Below are 18,263 nucleotides of genomic sequence, written 5' to 3' on the forward strand. Positions count from 1 at the left end.
CTGACAAGATCCTTTTGGATCTTGCTTCAGTCACCAGTTGTATTATGTGCTTCTTTCACCTTTGGGTCATCTGTAAACTAAGCAGGTCACTAACTCATCTATTCAAATCAAAAAATCAAAGTTAAACAGCACACGATGAAGTCGAGATACCTAAGGCCTTCCAATGGAGATTTTCATTCCAAGGCGATATTGCTCCTCATTGACTACTTTTAAAATCCAATCATTCAAACAGTTCCAAGTAAGTCAATAAATCAACCAATAAACATTTGTTAGGTTTACTATATTCCAGGAAATATACAATGACAAAAGTGAAAAAGTACCTACTCTCCAAGGGCCAATTTTCAACTGTAGAAATATAGCATGTTTACGCATAAATAAATACAGGATTGTGAATGAATAGCCTTGGCCTGTGATTTTATTGATGAAGGGAGGCCCCATGGGAATAAACAGTTCCTATCAGTGAAACCAGTTTCTCTCAACTCATGTGCTCAGAAAGAAGCTGCCTAGAACACTAAGAAATTAAGGGACTTGTCAAGGATCACACAAGCAACATATATTAGAGGATTGACTTGAATCGATGTAGTTCTGACCCAGATTCTCTCTTTATCTGTTCATCCATTAAAAATACAGATATTTAATGATAGAACGTGAGTCACTAACAAGTGGGGTAATCAGTGTAGGTCTTTCGTAGGAGGTGGCTCTTGAGCTGAACCTTGAAAGAACCAGGGATTCCAAATAATATTAATAAAAAGAAGAGTATCCAAAACATGAGGAATTACTTATGCAAGAGCAAACTTAATGCATAGAATGGCATAGCTGAATACTTCTTATGCTATTGACTAATCTATTTATCTTAAAATAATACTAATAGTAATAATATTAACCATAGCAGCAGTAGCAGCAGCTTGTATTTATGTAGTGTTTTAAGGTCTAGAAACCTCTTGACAAATATCTCTTTTTATCCTCCTAATAATCTGAGCTTGCACTTTTGCTTGCAGCTCTAAAACAATGATACTAAGAAATGCATTTATAAAATCTAAGTACACTCTATCAATAACATCACCTTGATCTAGCAGTTCAGTAAATATTTTTTAAGTAAAGAAGGAAATAATGTTAATCTGGCATGACCTCTTCTTGGTGAAGTCATGCAGGTGATGAGAAAGAAACCATAAATGTCCAACTAGAGAACCTGGATATATGGGCTACCCTTAGGATAAAAACAGGTCAGAAACATTTTGGAACAAAATAATGGGAAATTCAACCTTTTTTCAACTTGACAAAAATCACAGATGTATTTTTTTAATAAATGTGTTTTATTAATTTGGTATTTTAGAGGATAATAATAGTGAATATCACTGTTTTTTTTTTCTTCATTATGGATTCTCTTATCATAGGACTCCAAATATTCCCACCCAGAAAAAAATTAAAGTTTAGGAAATACTGACATAAAGGCCAGATATATATGTTGAGTATATACATATAAATATCTTATGTGGATATATATATATCTATATCCGTCTATTCATTTTCAACTGTCTATATATCCATCTATCTATTTAACCTGTTAATCTATTTATGTATCTATCTGTCTGTCTATCTATATATCTACATATGCAGCAAAGTAGTTTATTCAATAGTTTCCTTCAGAATCAGAAAGACCTTTCTTATTATACACATACACACACACATACATATATGTGTGTGTGCATATTTGTGTTTGTGTGTATGTACATATGTTATTGTATCATGGTATTTACATATGCATATATTTATACATGTATTTGTATATTATCTATATATGTGTGTATTTGTGTGTATTATATATGGATAAGTATATGTGTATTTATATATAAGAACCTTCACTGGTAAAGGAAGATTCTCATCAGGTAAACTCTCTCATCCAAGCAAATTCGAGGACCAGTCCTCTTTCCCAGATTCTGTTCTTACCCAGAAGCCTAAGTTTTTACAATACTTTGTGTATATTGCTTCTTTGATTCTTAGAGTGACACTGAAATAGTTGACCCTGTTTTTCCAGATAAGGAAACTAAGACTGAGAAAAGTTGTGTGGCCTATCCAGAGTCCTATAGCTAATGCATATCTCAGCTAGAATTCAAAGCTAATTGCTACTTCCTCCAAGACTAGCACTCTACTATTCTCTCAATGTTGGCTGACTAAAGTGATGTCACAATATCAGAAATAAATTTAGACATTACTCCTCTATTAAAGGGAGGAGGACCCAGAGGTTCATGGAATTGTAGCTATTCCGAACACAAGTCATTGAAGACATCTTGAAAGATAATTTAGTCCTTGTTTTCATTTAACATATGAAGAAACTGAGGCACAGAGAGAGTCATATACAATAAACATACAGACTCTAGACAGGAAGAGTTGATAGAAGCTTTGAAATTCTGTGACATCTAACATAGCCATATGATATTTATGCATTCATCAAATTTTAAAATGAGCCAATGACATTTCCTTCTCAGATAAAGTAGACCATGCTAGAGAGAAACCCCTTCTACCCCCACTCCACAGCAAATAGTTATAAGCCCTACCAGCCCACAAATACACAGAGAAATTCATCACCTCTGGAGGTTAAATGGGAATTTTATTTGTCTCATTACTCATGACTTGTAGGGCTGTCATTGGTGAATAATTTAGAATTTGAATAATGTGGTATATACAGTAGCTACTGTATTATTCATTTTCTGTGGTCCCAGTGCTATAGCTTGTCGATTTGTCATTTGGGGGTTCAGAGGAGCAGGGACATGATTGCACTTCAGAAGAGAACATGCTTTTCAGAAAGCAAAAAAGAGTAGGGTAATGTTGCCACCTGTACTTAGCAGCTGCAAGTCTCTCAGCAATGTAAACTTCCTGATTCTGGGGCATCGAGATTATTCAGGGAGATGTTCAACTTCTGAATTTAATTTATAAGATGTTGATCTGGTTTTTAAACTTTTTGAATTTTTAAAAAGAAAAATAAATCTCAGATAGAGGCAAAATGCCAGTTAAAAGTAAAATCAGCTTCTGTTTACTAATTACATATTTTATTACTTAGTTTGGTACCATGGACAGTTACAAGGAGAATAATAGATGAGTTGGTGGAAGGGAAACACAGATTTGGCTTGGGTTGGGAGTCAGTCCCCTAACAATCTACTAATTGAGTGACTTTAATCAACTTGTTTTGCCTCTCTGAATTTCAGTTATAAAATAAGCTGATCAAACTAGTGATTTCTCAAATGCTTTCCAAATCTGAAATCTGAAGTCCTTGGGATAGGATCCTTGTCTCAAAACTGTTCTTAATTGACTAGGAAGCTAAAATGTACATGCATGAAAAATGTTATAAAGTTGAAGAACATTTGATCTTCACAACTTGGATGGTGAATGGCTTCCACCTCATGTCATAGAAGGAATATTTGAAAGAAAAAGGGATTTATTATTAGAGAACTGGCTATCTAGAAATAGCATGATGGCCACCTTCAACACTCTACAAATAATGATTAACAAAGATAAAATTGCAATTTTAACTCATGTGCTTTCACTCCAAGTCCAGTATTTCAAACCCAGTTTTCTTTCCACCATGGAGATTCTATTATAGCTGAAAAGATGACTCATAATTACTGAAGGGAGATCTACAATGAAACAGTGAATGGTATCTTAGGATCAGGTAGACATAGCATCAGTTCCTATTTCCAACATATACTGGTTGTGACTTTCACTGAACTTCCCAGCAATTTGGCAACCTGCCAAAAACTATCATATATCAAATAGTTGCTGATCTCCATTGGTAAAAGGGGTTTCTACAACATGAAGTTCACATGTGAATAAAATCACAAGACTGAGCAGAATAATATGCAAATCAAAATCAACATTAGCATAAAGGATGAATAGTTTTCTGGAAATATATTTAAACCACTATAGGTCCTAAGTAGTCCAACCCCAATGGAAACCAAAAAGTAATATGAAAGTAGAATTCTATCAAGCAAGGGTTTCAAATACATTGCCTTAAGTATGTTGGCACCAGCCTTGGAAGGGAAAAAAAGTGTTTTTAATCCCTGTTTTGCTTATAATGAGTCATTCTTCTTTGCAAAAAGTTTTTCAGGACTCAAATCTGACCCTTCTAAATTTAAGGTCTGCATTCATTACATTATCATAACCTACCAATATGTCACCAGATTTCAAGATTAGTATTAGACATAGCATGGATAGGAATGGAAGGCTCCCCAAAGGTTATTTAGTGAACATCTCTCATTTTACAATAGGGGAAAGAGGAGCTGAGAAATACTGGGTACTTGTTCCAAAACCAAAGATATTAAGTGACTGAGCTAGGATTTAAACAATGAATTTTAACCAACTACAGTAATCTTTCTATTAGCGCACACAAAAAATGTTCACTCTTAATAATAAAATGGAACTTGTTGTTAGAAATAATGCTTAATAGTATTAAAGAGTAACCCTGGTTGGTAGGAATCAGCATTAGTTCAATTCAGTAAACATTTATTTAGTGTCTATTATAATAAGTTGAAGAAACAAATAAAGAAACTAATAAATAAATTAAAAATGAATAGAGGAAGAATGCATAAATAGATTAGTGAATGAATGGATAAATAAATAGCAATACGGATAGATTTAAAAAGTATATGAAACACATGAAACATGTATTACCTGTATATGTATATGTGATCCTCAAGAATCTTTAATCAATTTGGATAGATCTCGCAAACCATAGAATTTCTTTCTTCATTTAGTGAAGATTAGAAAAAAAAAAAACAATTGTTATGTGCCAGGTATTGTACTAGATTCTACTTTATTCACATAAAAGTGATATCAGAGCCTGTAAGGAAATTTCTTTTAGAAAGGATAAAATAACATATACACACAAAATTGAATATAAATGTGATAGCTTTCCCAGAGGAAATTCTATAATAACTCCATTTCAGAGTCCCAGGGATAAGCCTGAAGGTTTGAGGTTGTATTTTTTCTAATTCTCTGGCTTAATCTCCAGTTCTAAGTGCATTTCCTTCTACTGGTATGTGTTGGTAATGGGGGATATTGTCATATTTAATCAACTAACATGATTTAAATTTTGATATGGAAGATTTAAAGATATACCAATAATAGACATATAAAGATTTTCTCCAACACTTCAAGGTCATACTTTTCCCAGCACTACCTTGATCAGTTGGAGACTGATCAGTGGAGCACTTCCACAATATGGTATTTTATGATAATATCTTAAAATTTTAATAAATTGATATTTATATCTTATTAGCATTTTGGATATTATCAGTCCCACCATATTAATTTCCAAATGCAGCATCACAACTACATAAGTCTTTTTTTCAGCCAATTTTGACTGGGTATACACCTAGAAATAGACTATATTCCTAGATCTGCTGAGAGCTCTTTTCTGACTTCTAAAAAGTCAAAAAGTTAGAGCCTCCAATCCATTTTGCATAAAAAATAGTTCAGCCAAAAAACGGATCCATCTTCAAGGATCCAAGTTGGTCTAATGTAGAAAAGATGTGAGGCTGGTGTTGTCTTTCAAAAAAAAATAGAATTCTCTTTCATTAAAATTCCTCTAAACTGGGAGAAATTAATCCATGTGAAGGGATATGTTTACTATTTCAATGTCTCCCTCAATTCCACAGTTCTAGCTATAGAAGCAGAAAGTTCCTATTGATCATGTGGTTAGCAGACTTGAACAGGTACTCCAGATGTACCTAAAGTACTTCCTTTACATATCATCATGACTGTCCTGGAAGAAGGCTTCCCTTTATCTTCGGCATGTGAAAATGTATCAGTCGTTCTCTGCATGTGTCCATTGGATCTGTGCTTAGTGGCCAATCCCCCATTACACAAAATATGTAAAAAGTGAGTACCAAGTGTTTTCTCTGAAGTCAGTTGTAATGGGCTGGAACTTTGGAGAAATATACTTGAAGCAAGGATTCTTACAAGAAGGTGGAATTGATAAGAAAATGATTATCTAGTTTCAAAAATTGTTAACTAGTTCTCTAGTTCAGTATGTTGATTTAATCTTACAACAAATAATGGTTCCCTAATGATATAATGATTGTCTTATACTCAGTATGATGAATTGATTTAATTGTAATAAGAACATATAAATGGGACAAACTCAGCCAAGAGGAGAAGACTTGATCAGCCCCATTGTGGCTCTCCTGCCTTCATCACTTCTTCAGTAAGACCAAGAACTCGGGCTGGTCTCAAATCCTACAGAGTGCTAGCCCATTACAGTCAGTGATTTTAGAATCCTAGAAAACTTGAGTGTAGGATGAAGGTCAGAAGAAGTGGCAATGGAGCTGAGCCATAAAGTAGGACTGGGATTCTTGAAGCCAAAGGTGAGGAGGCAGGGCATTCCACATATAGAACATATATAAATACATGGGATATAATACATGAGAAACATCCAGGAGTCCATTAAGATTTAATGCTAATTATGCTTTTCTTAATTTAGATTTCACAGCTACTTCAAGTGGTCCCTCTTGTAGCCTCTGCTTTATGACTAATGAATGTCAGAGAACATGTAAGATGTGAAAGACATTAGATAATTACCCCAAGTCCTACTGTAGTAATTACAGAAGATTTCTTTCATTTGGGGAATTGTGATTTATAGTTTCTAATGTTTCTAAGACTTAGAGTTGCTAAGGGATGTTAAAACAAAAGAGAATGTTGAATCTATAAGCGCCCTTAGAGACTATCTAATTCCATATTCCTCTTTTATTGAGTAGGGAGTTACAGATGTCACAAAGCAGAGTAAACATTTTAAATAACAGTCTTGGCCATAAAGTACCTGGACGTGTCAGGATATTGTCCTGGAACGGATGAGATGAAGTTGATAAGGGATAAATGTAAATTCTTACCCTTGGGTCCAAAAGAATCAACTTCACAAGCACAAGTTTGGTTCAGCATGCTGAGCCATTGGTTCTGAAAAAAAAAAAAGGTCAGAGAATTTTAATGAATCTAGTACTTAGCTCATTATAACTGAGGAGTGTACCATATGGCAGGCAAATATTAATGGTATCTTGGGGAAGGGGGTGCTCAAAGAAGCCAAGCTTTTAGTGATAATCCTTTTGCCCTCAACCTTGAATTTTGACCATGTCAGAAATATAGTACTTTCCTTCTGTTCATAATCTTCATTTTTTATGTAAGTACCTTTATACATAATTATTCTCCCTTTCACTTTAGCTCCTAGATAGTAGACACTATGTTTTACCTTTCTTTTGTATTCCCAGTGCTTAACTTAGTGCCTCATACATAACAAAAAGGTATTTTAATAAATATTTGTTGACTTGCCAACATATTACAAATTCGATTTAATAAACAATTTTGCTTAACATTAGTTAAGGATCTACTACATGTCAGGCATAATACTAAGCATTGGGGATACAAAAAAAGGCAAATGACATTTGCTGCTTTCAAGGGGCTTACAGTCTGATTGGGGAACGATATGTAAACAAATATCTGCAAAACAAACTGTATACATGATAAATGGGAAACGATCAACAGGAAAAGCACTGAAATTAAAAAGGGTTGGGGAAGATTTCCAATAACAGGTTGAATTTTAGTTAGGAATCAAAGAAAACAGACACTTCAGTAGTCAGAACAGAAGAGGGAGAATGTTCCAGGCATGAGGAAGAACCATAGAAAATGTGTAGCCAAGATCTGAGTGACTTTCAGCAAATCAGTAGATCTTTGTGTTCCTCAGTTTCTTTATTTGTAAAATGGAAATAATAAGAATATCTACCTCATAAAGTTTTTATTAGGATCAAATGAGCTAATGTGTATAAAGTTTCTCACTGATCTGAAAGTATTATATAGATGTTATATATTATTACCAAAATTATTTGGATTGTTCTGAGAATCAACAAGATGTTTACAGTATTCTCCAACCATAATGTGGTCACCTAGAGGCCAAAGAGGAGAGTACTAATCCTGGAAAGAGGAAGATGCTTCTTCATGAGCCCAAATCTGACCTCAAACATCACTAGCTATGTGACCCTGGCCAAGTCATTTAACACTGTTTGCCTCAGTTTCCCCAATGCAAAATGAGCTAGAGAAGGAAATGACGACCCAATCTAGTCTTTGCCAAGAAAACCCTAAATAGGATCACAGTCAGAACAACTAAGGAACAACCCTAAATTCATTTTTATTTTATTCATTTGTGTTTTGTTGTTGTTATGTTGTATCCCTGGAGGCAATATACTTCTCAATGTGAATATCTTAATGAGAGCAAAAGGACTTTGGGAATGGATCAATAGTAGATCAGATGAGAGACAGGATGATGAAGTGGAAAGAAGACACAATTAAATATCTTGAAACGTATTCTAACACCTGTTTTTCTGATAACCCCAAGATCACGGTGGTGTTTTGTTTCTCCGACATAAGCTTCTCTATCTATGATTTGCAGAGGATGCCCCGGCTACTGCTATCTTAGACACCGTCTGTCTTGACAAATCCCGCCTTTTATGTTACTGTGGTCTGTGGTCACTGATGAGAATAGGCTTCAGAATAGCCTCAGTAGATTAGTGTTTGACTGAGAGCCTACTAGCTTTTAACAATAAAGCATATTGCTGGAGAGCAAAACGAAGACTAATTAATTGAATTTGAGCAATGAAATTATCCACTTGCTTTTTGGTTTGATTATGTTTCTGAAAAAGCACCCTTTGGAATCAATGGGAAAATCTAAAGAAATCTTTGCAGATCAGATCATTCCGCATCTTTCTTCCATGACTCCCTAAATGACGAGAGAGGCAAACTTTCCAACTCACTCTGTGAGGATTTGGTTTAAAATATGTATAAACATGCATAAGATCACGCTAAAATATGCTGAGTGCAGTTAGCTCTGTGAAAATAAGATTAAGCATTTTAAAGTTTTGGAGGGGGAAAGGTGAATGATAATTACTTTTAACATTTCACGTGACATAGTCATTAAATATCCCCCAAATCCTTTAGCTTTTTACATGCTTGATAAACTTTCAACTAGTTTCTGTAAATGCCAAAAATATCAGCTTTGACCACTTAATTCCAGCCTTTCAAATCAGACTTTCACCTTAGTTGGAAGTAAGCCACCGAAGCCCATTTAGCAGCCATTGAACAAGAGGTCCTTTGGAGATATTGCATTGAGTAATGGACATGAAATGCTTTTGGAGAGAACCAGGACACGTTCCAGCTTATCTAGCCAACCATCTCCTCCTAAGAGAAATGATTATGCTGTAGAATTGTGTCCAATGCAGTTATCAAGTCAGTCATTTTGTCTAAATTGGCAGGGATTTAGAGTAAGCAATAAAGAATAGCCACAAATATAAAATCACTAAATCATTGACTTAGGAGAGAACATCAAAAGAAATCCAAGAGTTCCCAATTATCTTTCTTCTGCTTGAATCCTTCCTCTATCAGAGAATTCAGTACCCACCTCTTGATTATCTTTTCAATTTGTAGATAATATTAATGATTAAAAAACTGGATACAAGAACACTCTCAAGGTTTTTCATAAGAACTTTAGACACATGCATGAAAGACACTGATACAGAACTCCCCAACAAGCCTTGCCCTCGTTGGACAAGGTGCTGTGTTCTATGAGCAAAATAGAATTCAATTAGCTTGGGAAAAGCATGAGATGTATGGTTACAGAATCCAACTCAGATGTTTGTAAAGACTATTTTTGCTTGACCTGTGGCAGAGCATCCCCAGCTCATCTTGGTCTAATCAGCCACAGTTGGACATACTGTAACACGACAACATAGTAAGGCCATTTTGGTTCTCTTTGACAATGAAGGATAACAGTCAACCAATGTTAATAATTAATAAAGAACAATCTTCAAAATGGAAACATTCTGTATTCCTGAGACCTCTGTCCACTTGTCTGAATGCAATATGAATAGTTCCAGCCCTCTACAGTCTAACTCTCACCTACCTTCCTAGATTTTTTTTAAATTTTTGTCTTATGCATTCTGTTCAAATAAACCAGTTCACTAGATGAATCCTGTTTCATCCATGTGCGTTTTCACAGAATGTCACATCTGTTTAGAGTACCCCCTCAAATTAGCCACTGATTATCTTTGTCTTCCCAAGTGCAACCTCATATGAGACCCTTCTTGATTCCTGTCTCTTCTTTCTGTCATTATTTGTTTGTAGAGAAGCTATGTTAATTTTAATTTATTTCCTCTGAAATAAGTCTAATTAGTGATGGTTGAACTCTATCTGGTTTCTATATTTGCTTTTCTGGTGCCTAACACTGGACTTGGAAGATGGAAAGCAAAGTGAGCCTAGTTGCTTTGGGTCAGTCATTTTTCAGTCATGTCTGATCCTCTGTAATCCCATTTGGAATTGTCTAAGCAGATTTTAGAATGGTTTGGCATTGCTTTTTCTAGTAGGTACATTTTGTCAAGCAATCAGAAATAAAGTGACTTGCTAAGGGTCACACAACTAGAAAGCATCTAGGGCTGAATGCACTGTGGTCTTCCTGACTCCAGGCTCTGTGTGCTGTCCACTGAGCCACCAGCTACCTAAGATATGAGCCTAGACTCAGGCAATATATATGAGCCAGTAGAGACTTCTGATCGGTGTTTCCTAAATTAGCTCTTATGTTGTTTTGACAGAGCGTGAGAGATGTAGGGAAGACATCTTCTTGTCCAAGTAGCATGACACTTGGGACTCTTCCCTGGCAGGCTCTCCTGAGCTGTATGACAAAGAAAAGATTTTGTACAATACAGGGCTATTTCATTTTTTTCTCTCATCTTTTAAAAATGTCTTTTGTTTCTCTTTCTTTCTTTCTTTCTTTTTTTTGAACTGTGCAAATTTTCTATACATATTTCCACATTTATCTTGTTGCACAAAAAAAATTCAGATCAAAAAAGAAAAAAAGCAACAATAAAATGGTAAAAATACTATGTTGTGATCTACATTCAGTCTCCACGGTCTTCTTTCTGAGCGCAGATGGCTCTTTCCATCACAAGTCCATGGGAACTGGCCTGAATCACCTCATTGTTGAAAAGAGCCATGTCCATCACAGTTAATCATCCATAATCTTGTTGCTGCTGGGGTTCTACTCACTTCACTTAGCATCAATTCATGTAAATCTCTCCATTCATTTCTGAAATAATCTTGCTTATTGTTTCTTATAAAACAATAACATTTTACAACATATATATATATATATATATACACCATAATTTATTAAGTCATTCTCCAATGGATAGGAATTCCTTCAGGTTCCACTTCCTTGATACTACAAAAAAGAGCTGCCATAAACACTTTTGCAATTGGGGATCCTTTGTTTTCCTTTTTTTATGATTTCTTTTGGATACAGTGCTGGATCAAAGGGTATGCACTTGGTCATAGTTCAAAATTGCTCTCCAAAATAGTTGGATCATTTCACAACTCCACCAGCAATGTATTGCTGTCCCAGTTTTCCCACATCCCCTCCAACATTTGTCATTATTTTTCCTGTCATCTTAGTCAATCTGGGCGTGTGGCTGTACCTCCTAGTTGTATTAATTTGCATTTCTCTAATAAATAGTGTTTTAGAGCATTTTTTCATATGACTAGAAATGGCTTTAATTTCTTCATCTGAAAATTGTCTATTCATATTCTTTGACTATTTATCAATTGGAGAATGGCTTATATTATAAATTTGAGTCAATTCTTTACATATTTTACAAATGAGACCTTTATGAAAACCCTTGGATAGAAAAATGTTTTCCCAGCTTTCTGTTTCCATTTTAATCTTGACTGCATTGACTTTGTAGAAAACCTATTTTAATTTAATATAATCAAAATTATCCATTTTGTATTTCATAATGTTCTTTAGTTCTTATTTAATCATAAATTCCTTCTTCTCCATAGATTTGAGAGGTCGACTATTCTTTGTTTTCCTAATTTGCTTTTAGTATCACTCCTTATGTCTAAATCATGAACCTATTTTATGAGGTTATTTCTTGTGCTTTCCTGAGGTGTTCATTCAAGAGAATTCCAGAAACTTGGGTTGGGGATGATGAGAATAAAGCATGTTTTGAGTACTTAAAAATTCTATCAGGACAATGGTTTCTAAGGTCTTTGATTCCAAATGCCAGAGCTCACAGAACATAACATCCAAACAGGATTACAAAAGTTACCTAGGGAAAAAAAAAGTAGATTGGGGCTAATATGTGATCTCTTGTTTCTTTCATCCTAAAGATGATAAAGGATCCTCTTTGTATTCCTCTGGGAAATCTTAAGGTAGACATTTGATATGATACAAAAGTGAGAGGAGGACAGCTAGGAATTTAGTGGATAATGTTCAGACTGGAATTAGGAAGACTCATCTTCTTATGTTCAAATCTGGCCTCAGACACTGATTAACTGTGTGATCACATCACTTCATCTTATTTGTCTCAGTTTCCTATCCATAAAATGAGCTGGAGATGGAAAAAGTAAAGCAAAACATCTTTGCCAAGAAAATCTTGAATGGGGTCACAGTCATCCATGAATGAAAACACTTGAACAACAACAAAAATCATGCTATTAATTGACATGGATGGACTTTCCTTGAATCCAACAGATGAGAAAGGATCAGCAAAGAGCTAGGACAAAATGCAAAGGCTGATCCAGCTTTATAGTTTATCAAACTGGGGCCCTATTCCAACTGTAAGGGAAATCACTGGAAACTAAGTAACAGACACTCAAAATCTGCTGTCTAGCAAGAACAAAATTGAAGGCTGCGGACTCTGGAAAACTAAATGGTCTTGAAGAACCAAGATTATACACTCAGAGAATCAAAGACTCAGAGAGGAAGGAGAATCTCATTTATTCCAACCCCTTTACTTTTCACAAATGAAAAATGAAGACCTAGAGCGATTGAGTCACATGTAAAAGATCATAGAAATATAAATGGCAGAGCCAGCATTTGAATTCAGTTCTGTCAACCCCAAAGCCAATATTTTTTTTTCCTATTTCACTATAGGGTAGAATTGTCGAGCACACATGCAAGTGCCATGTGGATCTTGGAGATCCTCCTGAGTAGGTGTAATCCAGATTAAAAGAGAATTGAAAATGTATAGCAAAATAATTTTAAAATACAAAAAAAAAAAAAACAGATAATGTTTCTTTTTTTAAAAAATATACAGAATTCTTCATGAATTTGCATATCATCCTTGTGCAGGGACTATGCTAATCTTTTCTATATCATTCCAATTTTAGTATATGTGCTAAAGCAAGCATGATAATGTTTCATTTAAAAACTAAATCAATGAATCACCCCTCAGAGAGAGCCCCCCCACAGTGGTCCCCATTTAATTTGAGGTTGAAATTTCTTTTCTAGGACAAAGAAAGCTGCCTCCCATTACTGAGATCACTGGGTAATCTCAGGGACTCAGCTTCCTTTAGAAATCGCCAAGGTTGGGGTCTCCCATTTTTCTAATTCCATCTATTATATAGCCTTTTTTTTTAATTGAAGTGGTTCAAAAAACATTTGAATCCAAAGACTACAGTTCAAGTTGTAACTCTGACACTCCCTGGATTTGTGACTTAAAACATTTTTTTTCTGACATCTTTGGGACTCAGTTTCTTTTTCTGTAAAAGTCACTACATGGGAAAGTATTCTATAAACTTTAAAATATCTCAAAGTATGATCATTATGAGAATAGCTTCACGGTCATGTGATAACAAGATGCTTAATGTAGAGTTCTTGATTTTGTGTTAGGAAAATCCGAGTTCAATCTCTGCCTCAAACATTTATTAGTTGTATGAACCTATGCAAGTTACAGCCTCTCTTAGCCTCAATTTTTCATCTGTAAAATGGAAATAATGACGAATCTACTTTATACAGTTGTGAGGATCAAACGAGATAACCTACATCAAATGAGCTTTGCAAGCTAGATATGACTTTTTGTGTCTTCTTGTCCCTACTAGAATGTAAATTCTTTGTGGAGATATCATTATTTTAATTCATTTCTCTGTCTTTCCCTGAATCAAGATGCATGCTCTCAGTAAGCTTTCTGAACTTAGAAAGGACTTCATAAAGTTTTTGTTGAATGAGTGAATCACTTAACAAATAAATGAACTGAACGAATGAACTACCGTAGCCTAATTTTTCTGTGCAACGTATAAAAAAGTACAAATAGCTCCTTGTTTTTTCTATTTTCTTCCTAGAACCCTGATGGGGAGTCTAAAGCAATTATATCTATATGCATGTCTAAATCCATAACCCAATCTCTATTTATTTTTTATATATGCATATGTGTATATACATATATATATATACACATATATCTGTGTCTATGTGTATAAACATCCATATATGTGTATGTGTATAAACACATGTGTACATATATGCACACATGCATATACATATTTTCATATAACAGATGAAATTATAGAGCATTTTACAATTTACAAAGTGCTTTGCACATATTATCTTAGAGAATCTTTAAGGTTTACTAGTATAGGGACAATTAATTGTTATTCTCACTTTGCAGATGAGAACATATGAAGGTAAAGAGGTTGTGACTTGCCCAAGGTCATATACCTATTAAGTTTCTATGGGCATTGAATGCAAACTCTAAAAGGCTACCATTTTTTTGGTAAAATATATAAATAGTGAACTAATGTATATATATACATATATATATAAATGCATATTTATATATGCATATAAACTTATAAATGTCTATATAATATATAAATGCATATAAACATATGAACAATGAACTTAGATTTAAGCATAAACTAACAGCACTAACGACACTAATGGTTAATGATAGTGTGAGTCTCAGCAAAAAAGTCGATCACACTTCCCTTGCTACCTTCTTTAGGAAACATTTAGGAAATTAGAAAATTTAAGAAGTAACCTTTAAACCCATGATATTGCTTATGCCTTATTCCTCATGGAAGTGATACCAGATTCTTGAAGGCTTCATCAGCACTGAAGTCCAATGGCTGAAAAGTCCCCTTGAGCTGGTTAGCTTTCAAGTCCCAAAAAAATGTTTGAGAGCATTTTTTTTGTATCAGAATCAATCTAGCTAAAAGTTCAGAGGCTGCTCTGAATCTTTCTCCAGTGTAATAATCTTCATGGATGGGGATGGAAAGGATATGCCCTATTGAAAATGGTCTGGAAGAGGCACCGTCTGCATTGGTGGAAATTGTATACTACCCAGTGGAATCACTGATCTTTGAACAGTGATAATAACTGATGCTTATATAGCATTTTTAAGTGTGTAAAGTCCTTTACAAGCATCATTGCCTTTGGTATTCACAATAATATTCCTGTGAGGTAGATATCAAAAGAGCTATATCTACGTTTTACTTGCTATGTGAGCAGGGGAAGATCAATAAAATCTTCTGAACCTCAGTTTCCTCATTTGTGAAATGAGGCTGTTCCTTCCAATGCTCAGTAATGTCTCAAATGAGATGATGCATATAAATGGGCTCATTTATAAATCATGATACAAATGTCAGCTATTGCTATATCTGCTGCTGTTGTGAATATTAATAACTATATTTTACATATGGAGAAATTGAGGCTGAAATTGCCCCAAATTACATGAGACCAAGTCTTTTTGGCTATCAGTCTAGTGTACCATACTCTCTGAACTTATGCCTAATAGTGTGCTTTCTGAATAGTGGAAAAAATAGCCATAATCATTAAAAAAGGATATTTCTGTAGCATTTCCCTCATAGTCACATTGTGGGGTGGATAGTAGGAGAATCAGCATTCCTATTTAACAAATGAGGATCTGAGATTCAGAGAAGATATGGCATTTTCATTATTACTTAAGTAAAAATTATGGACAGTATAATTAAAACTTTGGACCCCAGGCTCTTAAGCAAAGGCTCTTTGCATACACCAAGTTGCTCATTTCTAATGCTGATATACTGACTCCCTGAGCAGAAGAAATCCTTTGTAATGACACATGGGAGATGAACTAGGAATGAGGGAAGATATATTTAAGGAGAAGGAGGAGTTTTTGCCATGATGCCTGCCCAGGTTCTGCTATGAATGCCTATGTCAGGGTTATTGTATATTTTTTCTGAGGAACTAAGATGCAGTTGTAAAAAAGATCGGTTGATCCAAAAATATTTGGTATAAACTATGAACTCCAAGACAACAGGGCCCCACTTAGGAGATAGTTGCTTATAGACCAGAGATTTTCAATCTAGATTTTAAGAATCCATGGATTTGAATGGAAAAAAGTTATATCTTTATTTTTACTAATATAAACAAGTCCTTATTCTGAGAAGGATCCATGGTTTCAACAGACTTCTAAAAGAACCCATGATACAGAAAAGGTTAAAACTCCTGCTATGGACAGAAAATAAAGAGCCATTGAATCCACTGAGAATCTTTAGGTCAGAGGCCATTTTCAGCAGTCCTACTATATTTTGTCACTGAACCCCAGTGGCTCTGGAGGACATAATGAGGATTGTGACTTTGCAGAGCTTCTGCCTCACTTCAATCCAATAACTTGCAAACCATAACCTCACTTCTTAATGTCATGGTCCGTCTGAAAAATGGACAGCAATAGATTTGTGATGAAGAGAGCCATATGCATCCAGAAAGAGGACTGAATGTGGACTAAATAGGGAGCACAAAAGTATTTTTATCATTTTTGTTGTTGTTGGCTTGACTTTTTCATCTTTTTTTATCCTTTTTGATCTGATTTTTCTTGTGTAGCATGATGAAGGTAGAAATATGTATAGAAAAATTGTACATGTTTAACTTACATTGGATTACTTGCTGCCTAGGAGAGAGAGTAGAGGAAAAGGAAGGGGGGAAAAATTGGAACACCAGTGTAAGAGTGAATGTTGAAAACTATCTTTGCATATATTTTGAAAATAAAAAACTATCATCAAGCAAATGATGATAAACAATAAACAAATATCTCTCAATGGCTTCATGTCCAATTTGTTTTCATCTTTCTTAATAAACACTCTCCAAATTCATCTTCTTCAATCATTTTTTCCCTCTTAGGGAAAGCTACAGTCAACCCATAAGTGATATTCTGGAACTATTACTTCTGGAGTGAGAATAGAGATGTATGAGGGGAGGGAGGGAAGATAGAAAGAGACAATCAGCCATCTCCTTCATTTCTCTCAAATTATACTTCATTTGACCAGCGTAGAAATGGGCTATTGAGAAACCAGTTGGAGGGCACCTCATTTGGTTTTAGCAGCAGCAATTTCCATGAGTTATTTCAGCAGGCATCATGTCTGCATGCATCCAAGTGCATGCCTCCCCTCTCTGTCAAAGGAATCTCCGGTAATTTGGTCATTCAGTTTAGGAGATTCCACTCTTTGAATCAAGAGCCTGTGCAGGTCTATAGAGGATAAGCTGCAGGTGCCAGTGAATTGAATCATCAATTTGTGGGAACATGAGAACTGTTTGTGAAAATTACCACCTCCTGGTTTGGGAAAAAATGTTATTCTGAAAGAGGATTCTTAAGAAAATCATTTTCTCTGACCCAAGGGTTAAGTTTTGATTTCTGAAATTTTCTGTCATCATTCTTGTTTGTATTCACAACAGAAATGCTAAATGTTACAAGCTCACATTTTTTTCTGGCCTGTGTGTGAAGAAGTGGAGGTTAAGAGACAACATGGGAATTAGGGCAAGTAGCTATCAATTGGGATTCTGAAGTCCTGGGTTCTTTCTATGGCATTTATTAAATAAATAACCTTAGACAAACATATGTCTTCATTGTACCTCTCTTTCTTCTCCAAAAAATAAGGGGATTGTGGTATCACAGCTAAAACTATGTTATAAAATATTAGTCAACAAAATCATTTGGTATTGACTAAGAAATAGTATCATTGATCAGTGTAATAAACACAATAGAAGACAAGACACAATAATCAATGGCTGTAATAATTTGGGGTTTAATAAACCCAAGACTTCAGCTTCTGGGATAAGAATTCACTATAAGACAAAAATAGCTGGGAAAATTGGAAATTAGTATGGCAGAAAGTATACATTGACTAACACTTAACATCCTAAACCAAGATAAGGTCAAAATGGGTTCATGTTTTAGACAAAAAGGATGAAACTATAAGCAAATTAGGAAAAAAAGGGATAATCTGCCTCTCAGATCTGCAAAGAAGGGAAGAATTTATGGTCAAAGAAGAAATAGAAAACATTATGAAATGCAAAATAAATAATTTTGATAATATTAAATTTAAAAGTTTTATATAAACAAAACCAATGCAGCCAAAATTAGAAGAAAAGCAGAAAGCTGGGGAAACAATTCTATATCCAAAGGTTCTTATAAAGGCCT

The 18,263-nt window shown here is 34.7% G+C and overlaps 1 non-coding gene across 1 annotated transcript; it reads right to left on the reverse strand.

The window, feature by feature from the left end:
- Positions 1 to 13,114: 13,114 nt before the first annotated feature.
- On the reverse strand, positions 13,115 to 13,218 carry LOC111718744. Its single transcript, XR_002769232.1, has one exon. It is a non-coding gene; the product is annotated as a U6 spliceosomal RNA (small nuclear RNA).
- Positions 13,219 to 18,263: the final 5,045 nt, after the last annotated feature.

Source organism: Sarcophilus harrisii, chromosome 2, assembly GCF_902635505.1.
Source record: "Sarcophilus harrisii chromosome 2, mSarHar1.11, whole genome shotgun sequence".
NCBI lineage: Eukaryota > Metazoa > Chordata > Mammalia > Dasyuromorphia > Dasyuridae > Sarcophilus > Sarcophilus harrisii.